Raw genomic sequence first — 12,025 nt, 5'->3', positions numbered from 1 at the left:
GTGAGCCTTCACGGGCAGGGTCCTCTCTCCTCCTGTACCAGTTATGACTTGTATTGTTCAAGATTATTGTACTTGTTTTTATTATGTATACCCCTCCTCACATGTAAAGCGCCATGGAATAAATGGCGCTATAATAATAAAAATAATAATAATGTTCGATTTGTCGGAAAGAGGAGACAGTGACGCCAGCGCTGATTGAACAGGGGGCTCGAATCGTGTAACAACTTCATGTGAGCCCCGGGAATGCGAGTGCCAACACTACCGGAATGACAACGGCACAGAAGTGAGAAGAGGTGTTTTTATTTTAACAGGGTCAAATATGAGGGGTGAAAAGGGGGTTGTCCAAGTAATGGACAACTCCTTTAAAGAGGACCTTCACCAATTAGTGGTGCTCCAGTGAGTTTGGAACAGTTTTGGTTTTTTTTTAGTTTCAAAGTTGCCCCCCTTTCTCAATAATAAAAAAAGAAAAAAAAATCCCTTCCACCAACTGGGCATTTGTCTTTTCCCCTCTTATGCTAGCCAATCAAAACACACCTGACCCACAGAGAAGTTCTGTCGCACAGAGCCATTTGGTCGGAGGGGTTACTTGTTTCTCTATTACCACGGGGCATAACTTTGAAATGGAGGGGCACAGACCAAAAAAAAACAAGGGCCAGTGAAAGGTCCTCTATAGTCTGGCCATAAACATCTGATTATTGAGTATGTGGGCTTCCGGAGTCTCATCTACAGAAGATGCCCAGAAGAGAGGATTAGACATGCTTGATTTCAACCCCTGACCCTTTCGTTACCAGAGAAAATTAGATGTGTCTGCAGCAGTTCACCACCCTCTCTCCATTCTGAACAAATTAAATTTTCGGTTGATCTAAGAGTTAAAAGGAAACTATCAGAAAATTACCTATTGTTTAAATCAGGTTTTTGTGTAACATGTATTTTTTTGTTTGTGCTTCCTTATCGCAATCTGTATTAAAAAAAAATATATATATAGAAATCTTGCAATTTTCAAAATTGGTCACCAGATCTTTCTTAGAGTCTAACTTCCTGTTGTTTCAGAATATAACACATACACGTTTGTGAACAGACCCCGACCCTCTATTGTGTATTGACCATTTTATTGACCAATTCTGCACCTGGCTTCTACACTTCCTCTGCTGATATTCCTACCATCATCATGGATGACTTCAATATCCCAAATGACACGTGCCAGTCTGCAGCCTCCAAACTGCTGTTGCTTGCCTCATCTTTTGGTCTTACTTAGCGGTCCTCCGAAACCACCGACAGGGATGGACATAAATCTAGTGTATCTTCACCCACCTCTGCTCCTTATCTAACTTCCCCCCTCCCCCTTTCTGGTATCTTCCCCTTACTTTCAAACATACCATGATAACACCTATCCTGAATAAACCATACCTCGACCTGAAATCCGCATGCCGCTACCGCCCCATGTCATTGCTTCTGTTCGACTCCAAACTCCTGGAACAGTATTTCCATGCTGAACCTTCTGTTCTGGGACCCCCTACTCTTCTCAATCTATACCTTTGGCCTGGGACAATTCATAAAGTCCTATGACTTCCTTTACCACCTATACGCTAATGACACTCAGATCTACCTCTCTGGCCCAGATGTCACCTCTCTGCTGTCCAGAATCTCAGTATCTATCGATCACATCCTCCTTCTTCTGATCATGCTTCCTAAAGCTCAATGTGGACAAAACTGAACTCATCATCTTTCCTCCATCTCATGTAACCTCCCCACCTGATCTATCTATCAAAATAAATAATATCACACTTTCACCTGTACCGAATGTCCTCGGAGTAACCCTCAACACTGCCCTGTTCTTCAAACCACACATCCAAGCTATCGCCACCTCCTGACGTTCCCAACTCAAAAATATTTCCAGAATCCATCCTTTCCTCAAACCTGAATTTACTCAAATGTTGGTGCATGCCCTCATCATCTGCAGCTTCAACTGGCACTGCAATATCCTTATCTGTGGTCTCCAAGCTAACACTCTCGTACCTCTCCATCCTTGACTCTGCTATCTGACCAATCCACCTTTCTTCTCAATACTCTATTGCCTATCCCCTCTGCAAACTCTTTCATTGGCTCCTAATTCCCCAATGTACCCTGTTCAATCTACTAACATTGACCTATAAAGCCGTCCATAATCTTTCAGAAGGAACTTGAAAACACATCTCTTCAAGAACGTTTGCAGCCTGCACTGACCCTGCTGCCTCCTCACCGCCACCGGGACAGCTACAAACCCCCAACCTACCTCACCACCACCAGGACAGCTACAAACCCCCAACCTACCTCACCACCACCGGGACAGCTACAAACCCCCAACCTACCTCGCCACCACCAGGACAGCTACAAACCCCCAACCTACCTCACCACCACCAGGACAGCTACAAACCCCCAACCTACCTCACCACCACCGGGACAGCTACAAACCCCCAACCTACCTCACCACCACCAGGACAGCTACAAACCCCCAACTTACCTCACCACCACCAGGACAGCTACAAACCCCCAACCTACCTCACCACCACCGGGACAGCTACAAACCCCCAACCTACCACACCACCACCAGGACAGCTACAAACCCCCAACCTACCACACCACCACCGGGACAGCTACAAACTCCCAACCTACCTGCAAGACCTGTTTTGGTTTCACAGGAAAACATTAGAATCAAGTGACAAAAAAAATCATTCTAATATCGTCTCCTAATGGTCCTCACCGAAAAGTACAGGCTAATTAACATATAGTGTACCCTACTCAACTTTTAAATGGCAACAAGAAAAAACAGTTTTGGGAAATCACAGGATGGATAGCTATATTACGGAGGCAAAGATAGAAAAAAAATAACAAAATCTTCAAAACATCTCAATTTATTAAGACTCGAGTACAAGCACCATTAATCAATATCTGGACGTGTGAGACTGCCCTAATATTGACCTCAGTGTGAATAAGGGCAGACGAAAGGTTGGGCCCAGTCCTTTCGTCTGCCCTTATTCAAACTGAGGTCAACATTGACACATGGTGAGGTTTTAATATTAGACAGTGTAGGACTGTCCCGATCAGAGTTACCTTGACGCGGTGGGTGGCTTTTTTGCTATTTTTGGATCAAAAAACAGTATTACTAAAAACTCTGTGTTATTTAAATGCACTTTTGCTTTTTTACTTAGTTACATTAGGGTTTTCGTTTACTGTTTTCTCATATTGGGGGAACATGTCTGCTCTCCTATTAGCCAAAAGGAATAAATATGGTGTCCATTGGTTAACAGTAGGACTCTGTCGGCCTCTCTCCGTGCTGATTCACTGGCTTTTGTGACATGTTGGCATGACACGCGACTCACGGTAATCTTGTAAAAAACTTGCCATGGTTTGGATCCTACTTGGGCACCTTTCACTGGAGTGCCGTAACTACCATTTTTGACACGGCTCATGGTAGCGCTCACCCTTACTTCTCCGGACAATCATTCTTCCAGATGTCCCGAAACGTCTGAAGTGGGCTCAATCCCAGAAAATTACTTTGACCCGGGTAAAGTTATTTTCACAGATGAAGTTCTAAGGGGGCTTTTGGGGACATCTGGAAGACTGATTGTCCGGAGAAGTAAGGGTGGAGGCTACCATGAGTAAGGAGTCATGTCACCAGAAAAGCATCCTGAGACCGATCATGTGTGTCGGTTCTTCATCCATGGAAGAGGCTCATTTAACCCCTTTCTGACCTCGGACGGGATAGTACGTCCGAGGTCAGATCCCCTGCTTTGATGCGGGCTCTGGCGGTGAGCCCACATCAAAGCCAGGACATGTCTGCTCCTATGTAGCAGAGCCGATCGAGTTGTGGCAGCTTCTATTGAAGCATGGCAAAAGTTAAAAAATATATATTTTAAAAAATATGAAGAAAAAAAAAAAAAAAGTTTAAATCACCCCCCTTTCACCCCATTCAAAATAAAACAATAAAAAAAAAAATCAAATACACACATATTTGGTATCTCCAAGTTCAGAATCGGCCGATCTAGCAATAAAAAAAAGGATTAACCTAATCGCTAAATGGCGTAGTGAGAAAAAAATTCGAAACGCCAGAATTACGTTTTTTTGGTCGCCGCAACATTGCAGTTAAATGCTATAATGGGCGATTAAAAGAACGTATCTGCACCAAAATGGTATAATTAAAAACGTCAGCTCGGCCGCAAAAAATAAGCCCTCACCCGACCCCAGATCACAAAAAATGGAGATGCTACTTATATTGGTTACTTATATGGTTACTGTACTTCAGTAACCATAGAAACAATTGACTTAAAGATCTCCAAGATTCTATCCCAAAATGTAGTAGGTGTAATAATAATAAAATTAGCAAATACCTCCGATTAGAAATGCAGTGTAGTTTTTCTGATTCACTATGTCTCTTTCCTCATGTGCAGGCATTGCAGGACCTTATGTATCCATGGTTACGACCATTAGCAACTAGCTAACTAACTGTCACTGTATCAGTGGTCGTAACCATGGATACCTAAGGTCCTGCAATGCCTGCACATGAGGAAAGAGACATAGTGAATCAGAAAAACTACACTGCATTTCTAATCGGAGGTATTTGCTAATGTTATCATTATACCTACTACATATTGGGATCTTGCACATGGGAATACCCCTTTAACCCTTTCACGACATGCGCCGTACAATTACAGCGCATGTTGTGTCTCCCCCTTTTATGTTGGCTCCGGCAGTGAGCCCACATCAAAGTCGCGACATGTCAGCTGTTTTGTACAGCTGACATGTGTGCGCAATAGCGGCGGGTGAAATCGCGATTCACCCGCCGCTATTAACCTGTTAAATGCCGCTGTCAAACGCAGACAGCGGCATTTAATTGGCGCTTCCGGCCGGGCGGCCGGAAATGATGTCATCGCCGACCCCCGTCACATGATCCGGGGTCGGCGATGCATCAGGAAGGTAACCATAGAGGTCCTTGAGACCTCTATGGTTACTAATGCAGGCCTGCTGTGAGCGCCACCCTGTGGTCGGCGCTCACAGCACACCTGCATTTCTGCTACATAGCAGCGAACATCAGATCGCTGCTATGTAGCAGAGCCGATCGAGTGGTGCCAGCTTCTAGCCTCCTATGGAGGCTATTGAAGCATAGCAAAAGTAAAAAAAAAAAAGTTTTTAAAAATATGAAAAAAATAAAAAAAATATGAAAGTTTAAATCACCCCCCTTTCGCCCCATCCAAAATAAAACAATAAAAAAAAAATATCAGATCTACACATATTTGGTATCGCCGCGTTCAGAATCGCCCGATCTATCAATAAAAAAAAGCATTAACCCGATCGCTAAACAGCGCAGCGAGAAAAAAAGTCAAAACGCCAGAATTACGTTTTTTGGTTGCTGCGACATTGCATTAAAATGCAATAATGGGTGATCAAAAGAACGTATCTGCACAAATATGGTATTATTAAAAACGTCAGGTCGGCACGCAAAAAATAAGCCCTCACCCGACCCCAGATCACAAAAAAAGGAGACGCTACGGGTATCAGAAAATGGCACTTTTTTTTTTTTTTTTTTAGCAAAGTTTTGAATTTTTTTTCACCACTTAGATAAAAAATAACCTAGACATGTTTGGTGTCTATGAACTCGTAATGACCTGGAGAATCACAATATCAGGTCAATTTTAGCATTTAGTGAACCTAGCAAAAAAGCCAAACAAAAAACAAGTGTGGGATTGCACTTTTTTTTGCAATTTCATCACACTTGGACTTTTTTCCCATTTTCTAGTACAAGACATGGTAAAACCAATGATGTTGTTCAAAAGTACCACTCGTCCCACAAAAAACAAGCCCTCACATGGCCATATTGACGGAAAAATAAAAAAGTTATGGCTCTGGGAAGGAGGGGAGCAAAAAACGAAAACACAAAAACGAAAAAGGGCCGCGGCATGAAGGGGTTAAAGATCTAAAAACACTGAAGAAGCAAACTCTGTGAAAATCAAAATTTGTGTCCGTCTCAATGCCTTTGGTCATGACTGGAGATTTTTTGGGGGTTCTACAATGGGACCCTCTGGGTGATGTATTCCTTCTATCGGAGGTATATGTCAAATCATGAAGTAAACAAACATGTTTAATCTGGCTCTAACCATGTGTGAATGGTGACATCCAGTAACAAAAGCCCAAAGGCACACACATGGTGATTATACAGGTATAGAAATAAAGGAAAGGCTTTGGATTGAACATCACTGGTCAGTTTCGTACAACTGATGTAATTATTGAAGGGGGCTCTGCATGTAGACATTAATGACATGGTAGCTAAACTTGCAATCTGATATTTCATAACTAGTAGGCACTTGAATTGCCTGCAGTTTGGTAAGGGACCGGGTCCTGAGACAACTCCTCTCTGAGCACAGATTCAATGGCCAGCATAGGCTTCATAGCCTTGTACACTCAGACAGGAGCTGTGCTCTCCTGTCTGCTGAGCTGCAGACTTCTCGGGGGTCTATCATGCCATCAAGCAACTGGGTGACCCACAAGGACCTGGTCTGGTCCACAAGGACTTGGTCTGGTCCACAGGGACCTGGTCTGGTCCACAGGGACCTGGTCTGGTCCACAGGGACCTGGTCTGGTCCACAAGAACCTGGTCTGGTCCACAGGGACCTGGTCTGGTCCACAGGGACCTGGTCTGGTCCACAGGGACCAGGTCAGATCCACAATTTTTGAATGTGACTGGTCTGAATATTACAATTGAACCCATCCTAAAGCAAATGTTCACCAGAAAGTAAAGAACATTGAAAAGTAATAAAAAAAAAATGAAAGTTTGCAGCTACAAAACTTCCAGATTCCGAAAGCCTATAATTCCCAGCATTGATAGTCGGGCAGGGTGGGAGATGTAGTTGTAGGATATATGAAGAATCACAGGTTGCACAATTCTGATTTACAACATGTCCATTTAGTCATAAAGCCCAATAATATCAATGTAATCATGAAAGCCGGTCACGCTAAGTCAATTACATCAGGTCACTGCTTTGCTTTACAGTAGAAAACCCTACAAATGACATGGCCCTGTATTTGTCAAATGACCCCACAGCCTTCAATTAGCCGGAGGGTGGCGGCCCAGGAATGTGTTAATGCACACAGCCACTGCTGGAACAATGTACACTGGCGGCTCTGTGTAAGGTCTGGCATGTCAACCCCTCTCCCTCCATAAGACAAAACCACTAATTGTGTGCAGACAATAACGCTGGAGCCATGACAAGATAGTAAATGCATCCAGGCTGTCACATCTACATGCTAATGGGAGAAACGGCCCATGGGCTGACGAGGGCAAGGTCTGCCGGGGTTTGTAGGCCCTGCCTGCATCTGCATGAGGTTCATCCAGGTCTTCAGCCTACAAGTCCTACAAGGTCCAGCAGATCGGCGGTTGTCCTGCTGCTCGGAGCCCACAAGTTGCTATTTGTGGAGCAACTACACTGAAAATGATCATTTTCCATGCAGCGAGCCGGTAAAGGATTTTTTCTGTTGAGGATTTTTGTGTCCGAAACTGGTTGGTCCCAGTTTCTGGCAGAAAAGTTACATTTCCCATAAAGTCAATGAGGAATATAGAACCAGCTGGTGGCCACGTGTTCTATAGATCCTCTAGATCTAAAACCTACACTGGGTGATTTTTTCAGAATGAGGGTCCTGAGCTGGAGACCCCACTAATAGTAACAATAAAAAGTTGTACAAAGGAGCAGGGCGGTGGAGTCAGAGTCCATTTTGGTGGAGTCAGAGTCATGGAAATCAAGGAGTCGGCGTCAGAGGGTTGGCTTACCAATTCCACAGCCCTAGCCTAGCCTAGTACTCCGCATAGAACTCTAGAACAGGACGGCACTAGAACGATACTATTTTCAGAAGCCAGGACAAAAAATAGGATCCAGAGCGCTAGGCGTCACGCTTGCTAAGGGGTATTGGTGCTCAGCATATTAAATGAAAGCCAATAGTTTGTGTATGCACATAAGAAAGAAAATATGCGGCACTCACCCCAATTCAGCAGTGGAAAGCGTGAATTTTAATGGAAAACATAGACAGATAAAAATCCGTTACAACATCAGGTAAGCAGGAGGGTGCGGTGTTGGAGCTTGGATGACGGCCGTTTCGCACAGCAGGTGCCTGGACCCGTCGAAGCACCTGCTGTGCGAAACGGCCGTCGTCCAAGCTCCAACACCGCACCCTCCTGCTTACCTGATGTTGTAATGGATTTTTATCTATGTTTTCCATTAAAATTCACGCTTTCCACTGCTGAATTGGGGTGAGTGCCGCATATTTTCTTTCTTATGTGCATACACTAGCCTAGCCTAGCCCTATGCCTAGCCAAATCAGTTCTCATGCTTCGCACTGACGAGGGCCAACAGCCGAAACATCATGTCTGCGAATTGAGATACTGATTTGGCTCTTATCCCAAGTCATACTGCACGACTCGTTAAAGGGTTGATTGTGACTCGTAGGATCGCTACTTCCAACAGGTGGCGCTATAGAGATCAAGTCCTCTTTTTCTCAGAAGAGGCAATTTGCATAATTGATGAAGGACATAAATCCATGTGACACATTCAGTCTTGTTCTGATTGTATCACAGGTCGTCAGGAGTTTGTATACAGACTCTTTTGTTGCTATTCCTTATGATATTTGTAGTTCACCATTAGAAGGACCAAGGACTCTCAGTTTGGATTATTTATAGGTCCTTGTGATCTACTTATTCTTCCATTTATCTCAATTTATCTAATATGTGATTATCTATCTGATACCAGGAAACAGAGCAGCGGCAATAAGATGGGTGGAAATCCCAGAATCTCCAACTAGATCTTCCAGACAATACAAGCAATTGCCAGCGCTCCCAAGAGATCGAGCACGGTGATATTCTCCCATAGGAATCATGCAATGGCTCAGCTTTACGTGGAACTTTACTGACAAAGGTTTCATACAGAACTGAATCAGTGCATGAGTTCTATGGGAGATTAATCACCTGGAGCGCTGGCAATTCTTATTATGATCGCTATCTATAATAATAATCTTTATTTTCATATAGGGCTAACATATTCCGCAGCGCTTTACAGTTTGCACACATTATCAATAATCTAACTCTACAAAAGCCTAAACCCCTTGCTTAACAGTTTTGAAATAATAATAATACACAATATCCATCCATTACTGCCACATTTAGAACTTTACAGCTCAGTCCAGTATTCTTTAGTTGCAGATGAATGATAAAAAAGGACAGGAATAGTAACAATGCTGCCTGGTTGCCCACCGCAGCCCCCCAGCAGTGCGTCCAGGCTGCCCCTCAGGGAGATCTCTCCCATCACATTATCAGCATCACAAGAGGGTTTTTTCCTTTAAATTAGGAACATAAACAGGATTGGTAACATAGATGTACTGATTATTGGTGCACAGAAGAGCAGCGTCCACAAAGCATCGTCCTATCATTACCTAGCTATCCCTTCCTTACACATTTCTCCAGCTGTTTCCTGGGTGCAGCCCTTTTGCCCCTTAGCTACATCAGCCTTGTGCACCCTTCTCCCCTCCCCTGCCAGCAGAGCCCCTTCTCCCCTCCCCTGCCAGCAGAGCCCCTTCTCCCCTCCCCTGCCAGCAGAGCCCCTTCTCCCCTCCCCTGCCAGCAGAGCCCCTTCTCCCATCCCCTGCCAGCAGAGCCCCTTCTCCCATCCCCTGCCAGCAGAGCCCCTTCTCCCATCCCCTGCCAGCACTGTGCCCCTTCTCCCCAGCACTGTGCCCCTTCTCCCCAGCACTGTGCCCCTTCTCCCCAGCACTGTGCCCCTTCTCCCCAGCATTGTGCCCCTTCTCCCCAGCACTGAGCCTTCTCTCCAGGACTGTGCCCCTTCCCTCCCAGCACTCTGCCCCTTTTCCCCAGCACTGTGCCCCTTCTCCCCAGCACTGTGCCCCTTCTCACCAGCACTGTGCCCCTTCTCCCCAGCACTGTGCATCTTCCCTCCCAGCACTGTGCATCTTCCCTCCCAGCACTCTGCCCCTTCTCCCCAGCACTCTGCCCCTTCCCTCCCAGCACTCTGCCCCTTCTCACCAGCACTCTGCCCCTTCTCACCAGCACTCTGCCCCTTCTCACCAGCACTCTGCCCCTTCTCACCAGCACTCTGCCCCTTCTCACCAGCACTCTGCCCCTTCTCACCAGCACTCTGCCCCTTCTCACCAGCACTTTGCCCCTTCTCACCAGCACTGAGCCTTCTCTCCAGCACTCTGCCCCTTCCCTCCCAGCACTCTGCCCCTTCTCCCCAGCACTCTGCCCCTTCTCCCCAGCACTCTGCCCCTTCTCCCCAGCACTCTGCCCCTTCCCCCCCAGCACTCTGCCCCATCTCCCCAGCACTCTGCCCCTTCTCCCCAGCACTCTGCCCCTTCTCCCCAGCACTCTGCCCCTTCCCTCCCAGCACTCTGCCCCTTCTCACCAGCACTCTGCCCCTTCTCACCAGCACTCTGCCCCTTCTCACCAGCACTCTGCCCCTTCTCACCAGCACTCTGCCCCTTCTCACCAGCACTCTGCCCCTTCTCACCAGCACTTTGCCCCTTCTCACCAGCACTGAGCCTTCTCTCCAGCACTCTGCCCCTTCCCTCCCAGCACTCTGCCCCTTCTCCCCAGCACTCTGCCCCTTCTCCCCAGCACTCTGCCCCTTCCCCCCCAGCACTCTGCCCCATCTCCCCAGCACTCTGCCCCTTCTCCCCAGCACTCTGCCCCTTCTCCCCAGCACTCTGCCCCCTCTCTCCAGCACTCTGCCCCTTCTCTCCAGCACTCTGCCCCTTCTCTCCAGCACTCTGGCCCTTCTCTCCAGCACTCTGCCCCCTCTCTCCAGCACTCTGCCCCCTCTCTCCAGCACTCTGCCCCCTCTCTCCAGCACTCTGCCCCTTCTCCCCAGCACTCTGCCCCTTCTCCCCAGCACTCTGCCCCTTCTCCCCAGCACTCTGCCCCTTCTCCCCAGCACTCTGCCCCTTCTCCCCAGCACTCTGCCCCTTCTCCCCAGCACTCTGCCCCTTCTCCCCAGCACTCTGCCCCTTCTCCCCAGCACTCTGCCTCCTCTCTCCAGCACTCTGCCCCTTCTCTCCAGCACTCTGCCCCCTCTCTCCAGCACTCTGCCCCCTCTCTCCAGCACTCTGCCCCCTCTCTCCAGCACTCTGCCCCTTCTCCCCAGCACTCTGCCCCTTCTCCCCAGCACTCGGCAGCACAGCTCTTACCCCACAGCCGGCTCCTATGGTGAGGGCTCCGCACAGCTCTGAGCTCTCTCCTCCCTCTTCCTCCTTATCTGTGACCAGCCTCAGGAGGAGGGGAGAGGACAGTGCTGGCAGCCTCCACACCAGGGAGGGGAGAGGACAGTGCTGGCAGCCTCCACACCAGGGAAGGGAGAGGACAGTGCTGGCAGCCTCCACACCAGGGAGGGGGCAGATCTGTCTGTGACCAGTGCACGCAGCATCCCCGCTACTGACCGTGTGTCACACCGATGATGCAATGCTTTGTAGTGACCGCAGTATGAGGCCGGGAGATTACTGCAAGACAAGGAACGAGGCGGCCATGTATGCAACCTACACAATGCCTGCAGACGCCCTTCCCTCTGATCACAGGGGTGTACTTACTTTTAAGCACAGAGCTACAGCCTCTTGACAGAAAGCCTGGGAGCCTGATGCGGTCTACCAGCTGCGCATGCGTAGTCAGTGTAGGATGCTGGGATAATGTGACTGCCTGATGGTGAGCTGAGCAGCTAGAAGCCTGGAGGAGGCTGACACCGGAGAGGCTGACGGGGAGGTCACCGAGTGTGCGCAGGAGCCGTGTGTGTGTGTAGTAGTTGTGTGCAGGAGCCGTGTGTGTGTGTGTAGCAGCTGTGTGCAGGAACCGTGTGTGTAGTAGCTGTGTGCAGGAGCCGTGTGTGTGTGTGTAGTAGTTGTGTGCAGGAAGTGTGTGTAGCAGCTGTGTGCAGGAACCGTGTGTGTGTCTAGTACCTGTGTGCAGGAGTCGTGTGTGTGTGTGTAGCAGCTGTGTGCAGGAACC

At 47.8% G+C, this 12,025-nt stretch overlaps 1 protein-coding gene across 6 annotated transcripts in view; it reads right to left on the bottom strand.

Moving 5' to 3' along the window:
* The window catches only part of RNF144A (ring finger protein 144A), a 126,602-nt gene extending 114,862 nt beyond the window's left edge, over window positions 1-11,740 (bottom strand). For 2 of the 6 annotated variants that reach the window (XM_069728056.1, XM_069728060.1), the window contains exon 1: window positions 11,614-11,740. The gene's annotated coding sequence lies outside the window, so the exon portion shown is untranslated. The other 4 variants (XM_069728054.1, XM_069728059.1, XM_069728058.1 and 1 more) reach the window with 3 other exon arrangements.
* Window positions 11,741-12,025: the final 285 nt, after the last annotated feature.

This window comes from Ranitomeya imitator, chromosome 5 (assembly GCF_032444005.1).
Source record: "Ranitomeya imitator isolate aRanImi1 chromosome 5, aRanImi1.pri, whole genome shotgun sequence".
Lineage (NCBI taxonomy): Eukaryota > Metazoa > Chordata > Amphibia > Anura > Dendrobatidae > Ranitomeya > Ranitomeya imitator.
Note: the sequence above shows the minus strand (reverse complement) of the source record. Positions and strands in the feature narration are given on the sequence as shown.